Source organism: Muntiacus reevesi, chromosome 21, assembly GCF_963930625.1.
Source record: "Muntiacus reevesi chromosome 21, mMunRee1.1, whole genome shotgun sequence".
Lineage (NCBI taxonomy): Eukaryota > Metazoa > Chordata > Mammalia > Artiodactyla > Cervidae > Muntiacus > Muntiacus reevesi.
Genome location: NC_089269.1, coordinates 11,748,795 through 11,767,004, shown reverse-complemented (window position 1 = coordinate 11,767,004; position 18,210 = coordinate 11,748,795). Strand labels below are relative to the sequence as shown.

Genomic DNA, 18,210 nt, shown 5'->3' with positions numbered 1-18,210 from the left:
TTGCCTGCCTCAGACTTCTCATGGATAACTCATTATTTTTTTAATATGCTTCTGTATAAGGCCAGACGTTCATAGAGATAATTCAAAAGTTATGTTAGCTATGCGGTGTCTTCCATTTGCATTCTTCGCAAGTCTTGTTGAGACTGATATTAAAATAAGTTTGTTTTTTGTGGATGCACATCAAGGACTAGAGTGTAGAAGGAGCCCAATCACACACTGGAAGGTGGAGAGAAGCCAGCATGAGATTGTAAAACGGCTGGCAGTTATCCTCCAAGTGAGTTGGTCAGCCCAGCACACATGAACAGGAGTTGAATGTTTCCTTGTGACTAATTTCACAGAGGTGGAAACTGAGCCAGGGAGGAAGTCTGAGCCGTCGCCTGCTCAGCCAGCCAACCGCTCTAGACTGTGAGTCATTCCAGGACAGGGACCTCATTCTCCACGCACTGTTGTGTCTACAGCACCTGGCACTTGCTAAGCACCGAACAATGTTGAATGGATGAATCAATGAATTAGGTAATTAATGGGTGAAAGCATCACTCTGCAGCCTTTATATCGTAGAATTCCATCCCTAACTGAGTACTGGGGGGAGGATGTGGAAGTTGTTGTGCAAAGAAAGACAAATGACCAAGGAGTGTTTTAGGAAAATTTTACAAAGAGGGGAGCAGTAACAGGTGTGAAGGTCTCCCCCTGTCCTTGGCATGTTCCAGGCAAGGGTCATACATAAAAGTTCAGCAGGCCTGAAAGTCAGACTTCCCAGAGAAGAAACTGCTCTTGGCCTGTGAGGCATTTAAACTGTGTGACGAGGGACACACCAGCCCTTCCCCTGGTGTGATCAGAGGCTGAGATCAAATAGCTCGATGATGTGGCAGAACTTTGGCTCCAGCCCCCTCCTGTATACGCAGCAATCATGGCTGAGGGGAGCACTGACATATCTCGGGGAGACAGGTCCTAGCCTTGCACCTCCAGCTAAACAGTGCAGTGAGATGCTGGCAGGATTTGCCCCATCCATATGCATGTTTGAGAAACAAGTACCTCTCCTGCAATCCACCACCATGCAGGAGACCTGGGTTCGATACCAGGGTTGGGAAGATCCCCTGAAGGAGGGCATAGCAACCCACTCCAGGGATTTGGGGGAAAGGAGGGCTGGGGTCTGAGTCTTGCAAATGACCAAGGTTGTTCATCTCAAGCATGCTGTGCCTGGGCTATAGTCACTTTCCTTGGAACTTTACTGGAGGGAAGCTTTCTTGAACACATGAGCTCTGCCTCTCAGCGATGATGTGGTAGATAAATTTCATCATGCCATAATGACCAGCCCTTCTCTCCAGGAGCTGCTAGAGATTCTTCATGGTAAGGCTAAGCTTCATGCTTCTATCTCATGCCTCTGACTTCCTCGAAATACCTATTACCTTGTACCTCCATCTTACTATCTACCCATTCCCAGCTAGGGCAACCCCCAGAGCTCCTACATGGTCCAGGCCCCATTCTTCTAAACTGCCTGAGTCCCAGTGCCTTGGGCCCTGTTTGTTCTTTGTTATAGACCAATCATCTGTCATAAAAAAAAAAGTCTTTGGAATGTATCCGTTTTCCCAGGTTCTGGAACTTTAACAGAAATTTCAGGTACTCTGCAGAATTATGGAGGAGGCATTTTGGTCCCAAGTGGGGATGGGTTCCTTTTAAAGCCACCCTAATCATCCCATATGGCCTTTCTTCCTTACTGATAAGAACTCTGCCCTTGAATCTAGTGAAGAGAGAAGATGATTTGGTTCCTGTGCCTCACTGTGGCCTTTGAACATATTAGCTTTTATTCCCTCTTAGGTTCAAAAGACTGGGCTTCCCTGATGGCTCAGCTGGTAAAGAATCCACCTGCAATGCATGAGATGTGGGTTCGATCCCTGGATTGGGAAGATCCCCTGGAGGACAGCATGGCAACCTACTCCAGTATTCTTGCCTGGAGAAACCTCATGGGCAGAGGAGCCTGACGGGGTGCAGTCCGTGAGGTCGCAACGAGTCAGACACGACTGAGGGAGTAAGCTCACAGAAGCAGGTTCAAATTGGGCTGATGAAATTGTAACCACCAAGTGGGACTCAAAACCCTGGAAAAGAGAAGGGGAATTAGGGATAGAGTTGGGGAAGGACAATGGAAGAGAAAAGTATAAGAGAAAAGGGGTAAACAGGAAGTAGGATCAAGACAGGAAGCAAGATCAGTTTCTTTGCATTTTTTGCAGACTTTGTCTTTGTCTTGGGTTGCCATTGAGGTGTGGTAAAGAACCTGCCTGGCAAGGCAAGAGATATAAGAGACTCAGATTCGATCCCTGAGTCAGGGAAGATCCCCTGGAGAAGGAAATGGCAACCCACTTCAATATTCTTGCCCAGAGAATCTCATGGACAGAGAAGCCTGGCGGGCTACAGTCCATGGGGTCACACAGAGTCACACATGACTAAAGCGACTTAGCATGCATGTCATTGAGGTGGAAGTGATATCTTAGTTCTGCTTGAATCTTTCATGGTCTCTAGCATGGGAGTTCAAAAAATGTCTGTGGAATGGGATAAATAAGAAAATTAAAGTGGTGTGTGGTAATGACCTCAGTGAAATGGGTCATGGGTCCTGGTGACACCACCCCAATCCTCATTGCATGTCATCTGGTCAACATCACTTATTAAGCAAACCAAAGAAGGGAAAAATGAAAATCGCTTATTTTAGTGGTAATTTCTATGGCAGTAGCTGAAGCCCTCTCTCTCCTGGGATTCCCCCCTCCCCCCCCCCCCCCCCAATATCCAGATTCTATTAATCTTAACAGCAGAGAAGCTAGAAGCCTACCAAAGCTGAGTGGCTTACCCAAGGCCACACAGAGACAAACAGTGCTGTTTCCCAGCTCTCAGGGCAGGAACTGTGAGAAGGGGAAGCTGAAGCCATAGGCTGTTCTGTTCCAGAGCAGACACAGATTAAGTATAAGATTCAGATGAATTAATACAATTTAAAACAAAACATGGAGAAAGTGAAAATAAATTACAGACTACACAAAGCTGAAAGGGGATCGTGACACCTGATCCTGAATCTGTTTGCTATTAGGGTGGAGAACAAGATAGCGCTTTGCTTACTGGAATTCAGTCACACTTTCTATTTATTATTTATAAATTTGAATATTTAAAAGGGATACAAGGAAAGTTCACACAGGCCAGGCTGGGCCTCTTTATAATGCAAACAGTTTTCCAATGGGGGAAAAATTATTGAAAGATGGTGAGTTTGTTGTCTGACAGTATCTCCCAGATATTTTTTTATTGTTAGCAAAACTCCCTTGGAGTGTAACTTAAGAGTTTCAGCAATGGTAACGTTAAAGCAAAGGGAAGGAAAATTTTCAATAAGAACCAAGCTGCCCCAACTCCCCTTTATTTTCAAGCAGAACCATCAAAGAGCAGCTAACGGAAATATACTTAAGTGGCACTCATTCACCCCTGAGAGGACTCTCCAAGAGTTTTATTGCTACATAAGAGAGCGCCATAAACCAGCAGGAGGGGAAAGCAAAGAAAATAAGTCTGGCGAGTCGTCCTGTGTAAGAAAGTGAGAAGGTGGTTAGTAATGTGTCCTTGGCCGGTTTCCACGGTCAGGAGACAGAAATTCATGCAAGGATGTGGCCCGCGACACGGGCCATCCCAGAGAAAAGAACCGTGGGACTTTGTGAAGTGTTATTGAAGCGTTCACATGAGTATGAAATCATCACATGGCCATCCCTCCTCCTCCTCCTCACCTTCCATCCAATTTCTTGTTAATACTTGACTCCACAGCCTGTTGCCTGACACCTTCCAGCATCTGGCATAATTAGGACAGAACAGAAAAGGACTAGACTGCGTAGAGCCAAGGACAGTGTGTCTTTAGACTTGAAAGGAACATTAAGGATCATTTAATGCGACACTCTTGGTTTTCCAAACAAGGAAGTGGAGGCTCAGAGGTTACTTTTATAGAGGGCAAGAACTTCAGAGATTTTTCAGTTGAGCTCCACTGTCTAAGTTGAATGTTAAGATGGAGGATTCACAAAACTGCTTCCATGATTCTGTCATTCAACTCAGGCCAAGTCTAAGACCTTATATAGACCATATATAGAGCAGCCATAGAGACTCTAACAAGTATCCTACGATGAATGACAATAACCACCAATCTTGAGACTAGGTTACCTTCAACCAACCCTTCCCCATCTTTACAAAGTTTGTATTTTTAAATCAAAAAGAGCACTTAATTAACTTTTAAGTCAGAAAAGCTATTATGTAGGATTTTTCCTTCTTGTGATTTGGCAGCAGACACTAGAACACAAGATCAGGAGTAAGAATAAAAACAGAAGACAGAGAGAATTATGCTGATCCAGTATTCAGAAACCGTAATGTTCTCTCAGCCTTCACATCACCTAAGACCTTATTTGAACATTTAGAAAAGGCAGGAGGGGAGGAGATGAAAATATGGTACCATTCATATACTTGTTCAATAAGCTTCATAAAGTCTACTCTGTCCACACTTATGAACTAGGTGCAGAGAATTCCCAAAGACAAACATCTGACGCCAGGGTTTCAGACACCTCAGAGTGCTCTTACATGGAACTTCCTGCCCCCATAACCAGCTCCTAAAATTTACCACCATGTTCAAAATAAAATACATTACAAATTTCATTTGGAGGGAAATTAATATTTTCTATTGAAATAAGTGTTCATGGCTAAAAGATGCTTAGAGATTTATTTGGTATTTTGAATCTGAGGTTACTATTTTGCACTAACTATAAAAGAAGCATATATTGAATTGAGTCTGTGTTTTTTCAGATATAAAAGTGAAGGTGTTGGTTGCTCAGTTGTGTCTGACTCTTTGCAACCCCATGTACTATAGCCTCTAGGCTCCTCTGTCCATGGGATTCTCCAGGCAAGAATACTTACCTGGTTGCCTGGAGTGGGTTGCTATTCCCTTCCCCAGGGGATCTTCCCTACCCAGGAATTGACCCCAAGTCTCCTGCATTGTAGGCAGATTCTTTACCGTCTGAGCTACCAGAGAAGCCAAAACCCAACATAATCTTGAATTCAGCAAGGATCTATGGTGGGAGTAATATGAATCTTTCAGACACAAGTCTTAGAATATTTGTCGTTGTTGTTGTTTAGTTGCTAAATTGTGTCCAACTCTTTTGTGACCCTATGGATTACAGCAGTCCAGGCTTCCCTGTCCTGCACCATCTCCCGGAGTTCACTCTAACTCATGTTCATTGAGTTTGTTATGCTATTGAACCATCTCATCCTCTGCCACCCCTTCTCCTCTTGCCCTCAATCTTTCCCAGCATCAGGGTCTTTTCCACTGAGTTGGCTCTTTCCAACAGGTGGCCAAAGTATTGGAGCTTCAGCTTCAGCATCAGCCCTTCTAATGAATATTCAGGACTGATTTCCTTTAGGGTGGACTAGTTTGATCTCCTTGCTGTCCAAGGAAATTTCAAGAGTCTTCTCCAACACCATAGTTCAAAAGCATCAGTTCTTCAGCACTAAGCATTCTTCACTGGTGGCTCAATTGGTAAAGAATCTGCCTGCAATGCAGGAGAATCAGGTTTGATCCCCGGGTCAGGAAGATCCCCTGGAGAAGAGAATGGCAACCCATTCTTGCCTGGAGAATTCCAAAGACAGAGGAGCCTGGCAGGCTACAGTCCATAGGGTTGCAAAGAGTTGGACATCACAACTGAGCAACTAACACACTCAGCCTTCTTTATGGTCCAGCTCTCACATCTGTACATGACTACTGGAAAAACCATAACTTTGACTATACAGACCTTTGCTGGAAAAGTGATGTATCTGCTTTTTTAATGCACTGTCTAGGTTTCTCATAGCTTTCCTTCCAAGGAGCAAGCATCATTTAATTTCATGGCTGCAGTCACTGTCCACAGTGATCTTGGAACCCAAGAAAATAAAGTCTGTCACTGCTTCTACCTTTTCCCCTTCTATTTGACATGAAGTGATGGGACCAAATGCCATGATCTTTGTATTTTGAATGTTGAGTTTTAAGCCAGGTTTTCACTCTCTTCTTTCACCCTCATCAAAGGTTTTTTAGTTCCTCTTCACTTCGCTGGTGGTTCAGCTGGTAAAGAATCTGCCTGCAATGTGGGAGACCTGAATTTGATCCCTGGTTTGGGAAGATCCCCTCAAGAAGGGAAAGGCTACCCACTCCAATATTCTGGCCTGGAGAATTCCATGGCCTGCATAGTCCATGGGGTCACAAAGAGCCAGACAGGACTGAGCGACTTTCACTTTCACTTTCTGCCACTAGAATGGTATCATCTACATATCTGAGGTTGTTGATATTTCTTCTGGAAATCTTGATTTCAGTTTGTGATTCATCCAACCCAGCATTTTGCATGATGTGCTCTGCACATAAGCTAAATGAGCAGAGCAACAATATATAGTCTTGACCTACTCCTTTCCCAATTTGGAACCAGGCCATTGTTCCACATTGGTTCTAACTGTTGCTTCTTGACCTGTATACATGTTTCTCAGGAGCCAGGTAAAATGGCCTGGTATTCCCATCTCTTTAAGAATTTTCCACAGTTTGTTGTGATAAAAGGGTAAACACTAAATGAATGTTATAATAAATGTTATAAAAATGTTGTTATTCCTAAACTCCCTGAAAATAGTATGAAAAGATTAAGCTTCTAAAGAAAGTGATTATAAGCTGATTATTTTTCTGACCTGAAAATAACTCTATTATTAACTTGTGAATCTTACTTCCTTCAACAGTAAGACGTATCCTAAATCCTGTAGCCGCTCCAACAAGGCCAACTTTCTACTACCACTGCCTAGAGAAATCTCTTTGCTTCTCCGAATGTCATAGCCAAAGCCCTTCTTAGTCAATACAAAGAGAGGCTGCAGAGCGGCCAGTCCTGCGTGGGATACGAAGCAGGAAGGGACCCAGAATCTGAACCAGTGCTCCCGTGACGAGCAGGTGGGGGCCCAGGCTGCGCTGAGGGGTGGGAATGCTGACACTACTTGTTACGCACATAGTAGGATCTTCTGTTACCTGATCTGTCCTGGTATCTCAGGCAACGGGACAGTTGGGCAGCCTAGTTTTTATACTAGGTCAGGAGCAAAGTAAAGACAAGAGTCTTTGTCTTTTCAAATTGTTCAGAAGCAGGACTGCAATAAAGTTAAGTGTGGGGGAATAAATACTCAGAATCTCCTTCATTGCTTCTCCTCCTTCCCCCTTCCTCTCCTCCTCTAAATAGTAGCTAACACCTACCTATATAATGCTAGCTACCTCTGAGCACAGTTCTCAGCATTTTACTTGTATTAATTCTCTTCCCACCCTCAATAGCCTCGTGAGACAATGCTGTTATCATCCCCAATTTATCAAGAGGAAATGGAGGCACTGAGAGGTTAAGTAACTTGCCTGAGGCCACAGAGCTCGATAGAATTAGAAGGCACGTGATCAGGATTTAATTCAAGCAGGTTAGCTCAGGGCTGCGGCTCTCAACCACTCTCCCCTTCAGTTGGCCTTTAACTGTTGTAGTTGCCAACGTCTGTTTCTAGATTATAGCCTCTACTTCCCTCTTTACTCTGCTAAACAATGCCTGTTTATTCTTCAAACCTTAGTTCTAACACTGTCCTTCAAAGACCTCATGTCTGACCAACCCTGCCACCCATACATCGCAATCAGGTTGAAGTCTTTTTTTCTTTTTTGCCTCTATTGAAGCACTTACATCAGATTAAGATCTAACTTTCAACAGTTGACTAGAAACTTCTTGAGAGTAGGTCCTTGTATTTCACTTATTTTTATACATCGCCTGCCACTAACATGTGCGGATTCAGCCTCTTCAGGCATGTCCGTCTCTGTATGACCCTATGGACTACAGCCTGCAAGGCTCCTGTCCATGGGATTCTCTAGGCAAGAATACTGGAGTGGATTGCCTTGCCCATCTCCAGGAGATCTTCCTGACCCAGGGATTGAACCCAGGTATATCTACCTGCATTGGCAGGCAGGTTCTTTACCACTAGCGCCACCTGGGAAGTCCCAGCCACTAACACAGTAGTGCCTAAAAATTCAATATATAAAGTGTTGGGTTTAAAGTTAATAATTAAACTAATCAACAGCCACAGTAGAGAGAAACCATGCCAGGAGTTAGAAACTGTAGCAAATAAAGGTAAGGGAATCCCCTATACAATATTTTAGGACGAGAGATATGTTAGAAACCATCTGACCCCAAAGGCACGCAGCAGCCCAACATTTGGATTCTGCCTGCAGAGAGGTATTTCTTTTTTCTACCAGACATTATTTTTGTTTAAATCAATCCAAAATTTCAAGATGAAGGGGTTTTACAAAATGTCCCAATTTGTGGCTTGTCTTGAAAAACTGGAAAACCTGCCCAAACCCGGCACACAAGTGAGTAGTTGAACTTCTGCCCCGTTAGACAGGGCAGAGCTCCCTAGTTCACCGCAAACTCTGGCTAGCCGACTCCACTCGCTCCCCCGTCTCCCTGCTTCCTCCGGGTATTCGGACTCCCTCCCCTTCTAAGTCACTCCCCTCATCTTACAGTTTAGGAAGAGGAGGGCCTGAAAAGTACAGAAATATATCCGTGACAGAGCAGTGGCTGCATATACCCCACGTCTGTCATCACCAATTCAGTTTCCGATTCCCACCAAGTCCTAAGAAATGGCATTTGTGAAGCATGGTTATCAGGGCAATCCCTCATTTTTTTGTGAATTCTTTGTGCCCTGTAGCGAGGTTTGCTTAAACAAAAAACAAAAAACCCGAAAGTCTCTTCCACACTCCCCACCTCCTCCACTTTAGCATTTCCAAGAACTGGCATTTGTTACATAATTCCTTGTCCTTCCCTTTCTCCACTTCCATTTTCTCTGAAAAATGTTTGGTGGATTAACTGTGAAAACCTTATGATTTTCCTCCCAGACAGCACATCCATCTCTTTCTCCCTCAAAATAAATTCTACCCCTGAAAGAAGTAGGACTTCCAACACCAAGATAGCTGCGGTTTAGTTGCCTCAGCACTTTCCCTCTGTTCAAAGGACAGGATGCTACCACACAGGCTAATTATCTAGATGAAGCCATGGTTGAAAAGCGGTGGATTTAGAGACTGCCCTCTCTGTGGCTGACAATTTATCACAGCTTGGCGTTTTAGGCTTAGCCCCAGGTAGAGAGCGAAATTTTTTTCATATTTAAATTCATTTTTGGGAACAGTCCTATGGACTGATCTCTGCTACTCTTAAACCACACAACAGAGAGAGAACAAATTCACATTTTTACTGCCTGAGAAATTGTCGAGGTTTTTTTTTTTTTTTTTTTTTACTTATATAGTTCAGAAATTTCCAGGGGTACATGTTGCAACTTTAATAGGATTGCTGTTCCGACTGGAGATTAGCCAAGTGAGTGTGTGTGGGCATGAGGGGGGAGCAATTTTAAAAGAAATTTATTAATTATTTTTATTTCCAAGTGCTGTTGATTTGATTTAATGTTTTGCCCATGTGTGATAGAAACTCTAGAGCTTAACTTTTAACATCAAGTCATTCAAGGTTATGTGACTCAAAGTAATTTTAGCCAAATAAGACTTCAACAACAGAATCCCCTAAATCACTAGTTCAAAAGTGGTGGTGGTGGGGAATGTTAATTGGCAGCCTCACGTCCTCTATCTCTTGTCTTTCAATCCACGAAGACGCCTATGTACCCATATAGTAATTTCATTAATAAATATTTTAGTATTATGAAAGATAGGAAAGGCTAGGATTGTTGCTCAGTCGAGGCAATTTTTGTTTGTTTCACAGTTTCCTATAAAAAAATAAACAGTCTACTTCCATAATGGCTGGCTAATAAAAAGAAAACGTGAGCATGGGAGACTGGCTTGCTTGCTTCATCTTCTGGATATGCTGATAGAGTAAATACTAAGTGCCAAGCAGAATGGGGCAGAGACAGGAGACCCTTCTGTAATTTTCAGTCCTTCGTTGCCACCGTCCTAGGAAAGTACTGGGAGCAGCATCCACGTGGCAAATCACTCCTTGCCCCCTGCTTCCAGGGAGAGCCCGTGTTGGCTGGGAACTGACCCTGCTGGACTTTATATTTCAACTTGCTCAGTTTTCAAAACCTTGACCAGAGCCACCTCATTTGAGTGTCACCTAATCTCTCTACTTTTCTCGAGTAAGATGCTGAGCAATGGTGAAGCACCTAGAATATGCAGAACTACAGAAAAGTAGATAAGGCGAGAGCTTCTAATATGGCAGGCTTCCTCAGAAAAAGTTGGAGTCTAAAGACAAGCCATCTCCTCCTCCCAATCACTCCCTCCCACATCTAGAGGCTACTCCAAGACCTACATCTAGAGGCTACCCTAGGACCCACACCCAGAGGTTACCCTAGGACCTACATCTAGAGGCTACCCTAGGACCCCAACTTCTACAAGTTCAAGACCTGGATAAAGGTCATTCAGGAAATAAGTTATGTGCCTTTGTCTCTTTACCAAATTTGGTTTAAACTTTCTAGCCTCTGTAGCCTTAGATATTTTGGGAATGAGTATAATTTTTTTTCACTTTACTTTATTCAACTCATTCATGTTATTTATAAAGAACAACTTCTACCACAAATACCAAATTTTAGCTATGCATATGACAAGGACATTGCTGAATTTTGTTTGGTTAAAATTCATTTGTAATCCCATTGGTCTATACAAGAGTTCAGGATGAAATGAAAGTGTCTGCAGTGAACAAATGTTCCATGAAATTTACATTTTTTTCCTTCTAATTTTACTGAGATATAATTGACACACAGTACTGTATAAGTTTAAGGTATAGGGCACAATGATTTGATTTACATACATCATGAAATGATTTCCCCAGAGGCTGAGTGAACATTCATCATCTCATAAAGATACAAAAGAAAACAAAAACAAAAATTTTCCTAATCCTAAAAGGATTAGAAGATCCTCTAATTTTCCTAATCCTAAAAGGATTAGAAGATCAGAACTCTTAGGATGTACTTACCTAATGACTTTCACACATAACGTTCAGCAGTGTTAATTGCATTTATCATGTGTACTTATTTACCTCATAACTGGAACTTTGTACTTCTGTGTATGTGATATTTATATTTTACAAAATACATTATTATAGTTATTTGCTCAAGATAAATATTTTCACAATGTCCAGCTCAATATTAGGTCAGAAAAGACTTCCTCACACATGTCTCTCCCTTGCAATGGCCTGAAAACACATTATTTTACATTGTGTCATTTACACAAACCATAGTAGTGCAGAGAAGGCAGAAAGATGCTTGTGTGAACGGTAGAGTTCTTTCCAGCCCTCCTTGGGTCACACCAGGGAGGAATTTGCCTTGCTACACTTTCCCAGGCTCATGGAAAGGCGAAGGCTTTATTCTTAGGAAGCTCTCATCTTTGTCTACTAAAGATCTGCCTCTAAATTTTGGATCCTCCATTTTTCTATGTCATACTTGTTCACTGCCTACTTCTCCTTCCTGAGATGCATAGTTTGTATTCATTTGTCATTCCTATGACAGGAGGCATACATCAATCCTTGCTGAATGACTCTGGGGGACATTTTGAGCCTATATATTGTAAAAAGGTTTTTTCATTTATAGCCACTTTTTAAAGATTTCTCATTAAGCTTCCATTTTTAGCAAATCTTTGAATATGGTATTAAAAAGTTATAAATCACTGTTTTGTCTGTAAATGTTATTTCTTATTGAGGTTCTTTCTTTGGTTTCTTGTCAGGTATAGCTTATTTCATTAGAGAGATACTTGCAGGGGGCTGTTCAAACTCTTCTTGCTCCATCTCCACCTGTAAGAAGATGAGGAGAGTAAAATACTAAAAAGATGTGTGAGATGACATTGCAAACGCTTAAGCATGATGCACCTTCGTGAAAGCATTTGTCCATGAAGTGTGGATTTGTTATTCAGGTTCACAGCTACCCTGGCATTTTAGGGCTAGAGGCGACCTTGAGATCATCTAGCCAGTGTCCCTGTTCTGCAAATGAGGAAACGGATGCCCACTTAGGGGTGACTTGCTTAGGTCAGTACCAGCATTTAGGTACCATAAACGATGATGTCTTCATATTATGGGAAGAAAAGCTAAACAAAACAAGACAGGATTCTGCTTTAGCACTTCCCTTTTAGGGGTTCTCTCAAGAGTTTTAGAAACTCTTTGGCAGCTGACATGATCTCAGTTAGAGAAACAAAAGGAGTTAATTGCAGACTTCAAGTATGTGAGCTATTATTTTAAGAAAAATTTTCTCCAGATGTTTCCCACCTCCTTTGAGAATACAAAAGAGGAAATGAGTTTAAAGTTCAGCAAGTAAGATTCAGATTAGATGTTAGGAAATGCAGGTCTGTGAAGCCTGCAGTTGGTTACTTGGGGAGGTTGTGAAATCTCTTCTGGAGGACTTGTGGAATGTGGTGGTTGGCCATCCGTTTCAGAGGGGTTATGTGGGTGGCCCGTTTCTAGGGCAGAGGACACAACCTAATTGACATCTCAAGTTCTGTAAGTCCCGAGAGGTCATGCTCTGCTTACGGCTGGTAGGTGGGGTTGTTGGCTCCTCTTAACTATAGCAGATTCAGGATTCATCAGTGAGGCACATATTCAAGCTCAATTTTACATATATATATCAGTCCTAAGAGGTATAATTGGGCAGATTGACTAAAACTAATGAATGCTTATTGGATTTTCTGCCCACTGCCTTTACTGGATTGATAGACTAAAATCTGATGGTTTAGTTTCTTTGGGTTCCATCTCAGCATATTCACCTTGCCATCATTAATACCTCCCAAGCTTGTGTCCCTAGTCCAGAAAGCAAAAAGTAAGGGATCTAGTCCAGGATCTTATACTATATAACAGGGAAACTCTTTATTTCAATGAAAAAGGCAGCCTTGGAATTTGGAGGACAAGATGGAAAAACATGGAAATATAGTTAGATCTGTACCTGGTTATTTAATATATTGATGAGGCTCCTAACAATAATCAAATAAGAAATACTTTTTAAAAATTTTATTGAAATATAGTTAATTTACAATGTGGTGTTAGTTTTAGGTGTATAGCAAAGTGATTCAAATTTATGTCTATAATTTATATGTTTATATATAATTTATATATATATATAATATATTCTTTTTCAGATTCCCTGCCTTTTTAGGTTGTGATAAGATATTTAGTATAGCTCCCTGTACCATACAGTAGTTCCTTCTTGGTTATCTACTGTATATATAGTTGTGTATATATTTTAATTCCAAACTCCTAATTTATCCCCTCCCCTTCTTCCCCTTTGGTAAACATAACTTTGTTTTCTGCCTGAGTCTATTTCTGTCTTGTAAATAAGCTTATTTATATCACTTTTTAGTTTTCACACATAAGTGATATCACATGATGTCTCTTTTCAAGTAAGAATTTAAACTTTCTAACTTGGAATGTAATAGTCTCGAATTTCAGTAAAATAATCAACTATTAGTATATGAATACAGGATGGGGAGATACCATATGAAAGAGCTTAGCATTAAAAAAAGCCGAGTAAATGGATGAAAGATTAGTGATTTGTATCTGAAATATGTTCATGGTGCTGGCATAAAGTAAGTGCTTAAACACATAGCTAATATTATTATAACTTCGATGTTTTTTTTTTTTTTCTTCCCCCAACCATTCTGCAGTTCTGGTTTTCTCAAATATAGTCACTGATTTTGCCCAGTGCTAATACGGAGCAGTTCTGAACTGTTTGTCTACCTACCCTCAAAAATGCATCCCCCAAAGAATTAGGTTTTCTGAAGGTGTCATCAGAACAATAAGAGTTTCAAAAAGAGACTCACAGACTTAGAGAATGAACTTATGGTTGCTGGGGGAAAGGATGAAGAAAGGGAGAGTTCGGGAGTTTGGGATGAGCATGTAATACTGCTCTATTTAAAACAAATAACCAAGAAGTACCTCTTGCATGGATCCCTGCTCAGTGCTATGTGGCAGCCTGGATGGGAGGTGAATTCAGGGGGAGAACGTATATGTATGGGCTGGTTCCTTCACCACTCACCTAAAGCTATCAAAACATTTGTCGATACCACAATGTTAATACATAATACAATGTAGTACATAAGTTGTTAATACAGCTATCGTTTCAGTTCAGTTCAGTTACTCAGTCGTGTCTGACTCTTTGCAACCCTGTGGACTGCAGCACGCCAGGCTTCCCTGTCCATCACCAACTCCCAGAGTTTACTCAGACTCATGTCCATTAAGTCAGTGATGCCACCCAACCATCTCATCCTCTGTCGTCCCCTTCTCCTCCCGCCTTCAATCTTTCCCAGCCCCAGGGTCTTTTCCCGTGAGTCAGTTTTTCGCATCAGGTGGCCAAAGTACTGAAGTTGCAGCTTCAGCATCAGTCCTTCCAATGAATAGTCAGGACTGATTTCCTTTAGGATGGACTGGTTTGAGAACCCCATGAACAGTATGAAAAGACAAAACACAGCTATACCCCAATACAAAATTTAAAGTTTTTTTAAAAAAAAGACAGAAGAAGAGTTTCTTCATCTCTGAGGACATGGAGGAGGGATTTTATAATAGGTATCCTATTATAAACAAGAAGAGCTCAATTGAAATTATGTTTTCCTTTCTTGACTCTTCCTCCCCTGGAGATCTTCTTTCCTCTCTTTATCATGCAGCAATCACAATCTCCTCCAGATTTCCCAACCAGGCCAACTCTCTGTACCCTCTATTAGTATTGTTTGTTTCTTTAAAACCCAGGTGCCAGCCCATCCAAGTGCAGAAGGCTCAATTTCTACAGTAAAGTGGATTTCAGAGCTCATCATCTCAACATCCGTACCGCCCTTTTGTTTTCCTCCATATCATCCAACATCCCATACATTTGTGTTTTTGTTTAATTTGTGTCCCCATCAAAGCATAATACTCAAAATGTTAAAAACACAATATTCATTTGTACATGAACATGTCAAGGTTTAAATAATGACAAAGTCAATTTGAAATATAATATTAAAACTCTGCATTTTTCATTGTAATGAGCAGATAAAAAGTATGCTGAGATAATGTTAAATTTTACAAAATTAGCATTAGAATACTGGTTAATATTCTTAAGGGCAATAAAACCATAACCGGAGTGGGTTTAATCAACATATAGAGTGGTTAATGTCTTGTAATACTAATAAATTGTGCAACAAGTTACATATCCCTAGTTTGATGACCCTAAGGTGGGTTTATTGGCATGGCAATAAAAGATCATGTGACCATCTATCTTTTGCCTTAGCCAATTTGGGGATACATTTCTTTCAGCCTTCTCCACCCCTCACTAAAAGTAAGCTACCTGTGCACTGCCAGTTATGAATCAAAAAAGGTGGGTCTCCCCTACAAGCTGCTCAGATAATAAAAATAGCAAAAAAAAAAAAAAAAAGAAAAAAAAGCTGCACAAGAAGGTAGTCAGCTGCCTTAGGAATATTTCCATCAAATTAATATTCAAGTAGGAAATATGCAAGACTTCTGTCAACAACTGTTGTAGGAAGGATTCCAAACTGGGAGTCAGGCTGAATTCGGTATTTTTCTAAAGCCCCTATCGACACTGCAAGTTTTTATTGTAAGGGTTTGTCGATAAATATTGAGGAAGTCAAAGAATATCACACATTTTCCTTGTTCTCAGGAAACACGATCATATTGAGGTCTTGTGGGAACAAGTAGAAAAAAGCATAACGTTGATTGGGACTGCATTTAGCTTTTTGTTAAACTTTCAACAGTGCTAGCAGAATAATGATGTCTGAGGAGGTAGGCAGGGAAGACTTTACAGAAGAGGTAGGCATTGAGCCGGCTAGAGGAATTATACGTGTTATGGGCTGAGTTGTGTTCCCCTGAAAGAAGCGGAACATACTGAAGTCTTAATTTCCCATACTTCAGAACATAACTGCCTTTGGAGATAGGGTCTTTAAGAGGAAATTAAGTTAAAATGAGGCCAAACGGGTGGCCCCTAATCTCATGACTGGTGCCCTTATATGAAGAGGAGATTAAGCCACAGACACATAGAGGAAAGGCCAGGTGAAGACACAGGGAGTAGACAGTCATCTACAAGCCAAGGAGAGACGCCTCAGGAGAAACTCACCCTACCAATACGTTTATCTTGGACTTCTGGCCTCCAGCATTGTGAGGAAATACATTTCTGTTGTCTGAGTCACTCGGTCTGGGGTCCTTTGTCCCCAGCAAACCAATACAGTTGGGCTGAAATCTGGAGAGGGGTTTAAAAAGAATAAGGATGCTGGTGGTCCAGTGGCTAGGACTTGGTGCTCCCAGCTCAGGGAGCTCGGGTTCGATCCCTGCTCAGGGAAATAGATCCCACATGCCGCAACTAAAACAGTTCGTGAGCTGCAGCTAAAGACTCCACATGCTGCAGTGAAGAACAGAGATCCCCAGTGCTGCAGCTAAGCCCTGGCACAGCAAAACAAGAAAAATAGAATAAGAATCCTCTAAAGAGAACAGGATACCCTCAATAAAGAGGTCAAAATGAGGACTGACATAGATGAGGAACAGAGTTTTGAAACAGGGGTTTACATTAATGGATGTTGTATAAAACTACCTTGGAACTAATATAGCTATGTCTTGTAACTAATAGGACTCTTTTTTTTTTTTCCAGTATTGTGTTTAAAGAGAGATAAATAAAGCTTTCAATCCTCACACCTCTATCGAAAACTTACTTCCTCAGAGATGTCTTCCCCATCACCCTTCCAAAACAGCATCTGCCTCCCCAAGGCATTCCCACGCACTTTCCCCATCTTTGTTTTCTTCACAGCATTTAAGTCTGAGGTGTTTGGGTTGTTTAGTTGCTCAGTCATGTCTCTTTGCGACCCCATGGCCTGTAGCCCACCAGGTTCCTCTGTCCATGGGATTTTCCGGGCAAGAATACTGGAGTGGGGTGCCATTTCCTCTTCCAAGGGATCTTCCTGACCCAGGGATCGAACCCACATCTCCTGCAATGTAGGCTGATTCTTCGCCACTGAGCCACCAGGGAAGCCCCCAAATCTGAGATTACAAAATTTATGTTTAACTTGTTAATTACATGTCTCCCAAGGCTAGACTGTGAGTTCATGAGATCAGGGACTTACCTGATTCACTTCTCTTTCTTCAATCTCCAAGCAGTTTGTAATGATTAGTAGCTGTCTCATAAATATCCATATCCAGTGAATGAAGTGCCCCGAGAAGTGTAATCAACCGTGAGAGAATTTTCTAAACAATCCTGCTGAATACTGGAGGACTAGGGTGCTGCTTGACTTTCCCCTGTTTTAGGTGCGAATCTGAAGGCCTGAGAAACTACAAACCCTGTGTGATAGGGTGATTTGGGGGCACAGAAGGGGCAGAATGAGAGAAGGCTTGTCTGCACCACAGACGACATGGACATGCATATATACACATACAGACATGCTGGGAAAGAGGATGCTCTCCATGGGAAAGGCAGAGTTGGATTTAGCACAAGGACTGATGAGATGGTTGGATGGCATCACCCACTTGATGAACATGAGTTTGAGCAAGCTCTGGGAGTTGGTGATGGGCAGGGAGGCCTGGCATGCTGCAGCCTGGGGGGGTCGCAAAGAGTCAGACACGACTGAGCGACTGAACTGAACTTGAAGGCTTAAATACTTAACACATTCTTTCGGACAGCAAGCCATAATCTCATGAGGATCAACGTACTAAGAAAATGCCGAAGAGCGTCTAAAATAATACAGATCACACTATTCTGTTATTTACATTGCAGATTTCACATGAGGAAACTGAAACTCTCTGCAGCAGCCCAGTCCAAATACAGGGAAGCATTTAGGGCTGTTCAGAATGTTAGGACTGGCAACTCCCACCCCAGAATGAATAACTGTCTTGGTTCAGCTGTTCTGTTTTCCCATTTTTAACAAGTACATTTTAATGGCCATTATTGTTTTCTTCATGTTAGGTTTATCATTACTGCAGTTAACCTCACATTTACTTTGGCTAGCATCTTTCTTTGAAAGTCTTTTGACGTTTCAGTTGGTTTGGATTTGTCTCTTTGGTCACACTCCATTAATAATAAATGTGAATCGTAGTGCTATTCGGCCTACAAAGAATTCATATTATCATGTGTGCCCTTCAACAGTGCTGTGGGAGAGGCGGAGATCATAATTTCTGTTTTACAGGCAGGGAAACCGAGGTGCAGTGAAGATAAGGGACTTGCAGAAACATGAACACGCAGAATGGCAGAGCT

The 18,210-nt window shown here is 41.8% G+C and overlaps 1 protein-coding gene across 6 annotated transcripts in view; it reads left to right on the top strand.

Annotated features, from left to right (window-relative positions):
• COL8A1 (collagen type VIII alpha 1 chain) overlaps positions 1 to 18,210 on the top strand; it is a 159,928-nt gene that overhangs the window by 130,511 nt on the left and 11,207 nt on the right. The window lies entirely within an intron of this gene.